This window comes from Bufo gargarizans, chromosome 2 (genome assembly GCF_014858855.1).
Source record: "Bufo gargarizans isolate SCDJY-AF-19 chromosome 2, ASM1485885v1, whole genome shotgun sequence".
Lineage (NCBI taxonomy): Eukaryota > Metazoa > Chordata > Amphibia > Anura > Bufonidae > Bufo > Bufo gargarizans.
In genome coordinates, this window is record NC_058081.1 from 286,608,460 (window position 1) to 286,610,496 (window position 2,037).

A 2,037-nucleotide genomic window follows, 5' to 3' on the forward strand; every position below is an offset into this window, starting at 1 on the left:
CACTCCTGTATTATCTAGGGATCTATGGAGAATGTTTTATTTAACCACTTCCAGATCGGGCCATTTCAGTACCCCCAGACCTCAGAATAGCCCATCAGACCTCAGATCAGACTAAAATAAAAAATCATCTTACCTGTCCTGCGCTGCGGCTCCTCTTCAGATGTTGGGCTCCCATCTTCCAGGCCTGTGCTGCACTGTCACATGACTGCGTGCAGCGTCAGGTCATAGTGCGCGCACTACGTCCTGACGCTGTACAGGGTCAGGACAGTGCAGCGCAGGCCGGGAAGATGGGAGCCGCAGCGCAGACCAGGGAGGGTAAGTATTACCTGCGCTTGCGGCGCTTTGCTCCCCGCTCCTATTACATACTAGTGAGCGCTTCCATACCGTTAAATGTTTTAGTCATTTTCTTGAGTGGTAATAGAAAAAAAAGCACCCCAAATTTTGCGTCATAATTTTTTCCGAGTACAACTGCTGTTTAACCACTTCAACCCCCCTAGCTGAAACACCCTTAATGACCAGGCCACTTTTTACACTTCTGCACTACACTACTTTCACCGTTTATTGCTCGGTCATGCAACTTACCACCCAAATGAATTTTACCTCCTTTTCTTCTCACTAATAGAGCTTTCATTTGGTGGTATTTCATTGCTGCTGACATTTTTACTTTTTTTGTTATTAATCGAAATTTAACGAATTTTTTGCCAAAAAATGAAATTTTTCACTTTCAGTTGTAAAATTTTTCAAAAAAAATGACATCTATATATAAATTTTCCCCCAAATTTGTTGTTTTACATGTCTTTGATAAAAAAAAATGTTTGGAGGGGCGTGGCCAGCCATGATCGAGTGAGGACGCACTCTTTGTGAGCTCCTCTGCACCCCTGGCGGAATCCGCTTCAATCAAGCCTAACAAGATGGGGAAAACACTTAAAAAGGGTAGAGCCCGTCCATCGGCTCCCCTAGCTGCGTCTCAGGGAGATCTGCCCCAGCTCTTCGCCCGGCACGTCTCTCCCCAGGGCTCTGGCCTACCTAGCCTGCATGCCGGATCTCAACATGGCGCCGGCGTTCAGGCCGCGCGTTCACCTGCACACAGCCCGGCAGCCCAAGTTACCCAGGCTGTACAGCTCTCTCGGCATCGCTCTTCTTCGGTGCCCCCTCATCTCTACTCCTCACCTGGCGCGGCTGACGAACGCGCTCTGGATCGGGCCTCTCCAGCATCCGTGCCGCCTCGCTCCCCGCCGCCATCCATGCCGCCTCACTCCCCGCCGCCATCCCTGCCGCCTCGCTTCACTATTAAGCCGGGACCAGTTCCTGCCGCCGGCGCAGCACCGATGACACCCGTCCAACAGGTCAGTCACAGGGGCCCCTCTCTGGTCTCCCTCAGCGGGGGATGTGACACTGGGGATTCTCCCTCCCAGCTGACAGGCTCTCTGAGACCCCTTGCCTCCCCCTTCTGGCCATCTAACCGGCTGACCTCCCCTAATCCCCTGGGGGACCCCTTAGCCTCTCTGGTTGATGTGCAGCCCCCTCCTGCGGAACCCCACCTCGATGAGGATCCACATGCAGCTCAGGACCCCTTCCGGCCACCATCACGCTCCCCTGGGCCCTCTCTGGCTGCCTCCCCACACTGGTCCACTGGATCTTCCTGGGATGGGCACCATCAGCCCTCGTCAGGGGCCTCTCCTGAAAAGCCGGGCCCTACACATCTCTCCACCGGTCCAAGGCCCCCTTCTGCCTCAGATGACCTGTTTAATGATGACACCAGGCCGCCAACGATGGCAGATCTGCGCACTCTCATTTGTTCTCTTCCTACTAAGGCGGACTTGTCCAGTTTTGCCACTAACATATTGCAGGAGTGCAAGCGCGAATTCTCACAAGTCCGCACTGAAATGGCCGTCCTGGACTTCAGAATTGACTCTGTGGCCCAAGACCACACATCTCTGGTGACTACGGTCTCAGCTCTGCGGGACACGATCCAGTCCCACGAGACTCAGCTATATACCCTACATCAACACTTGGACGACATTGAAAACCGTAACC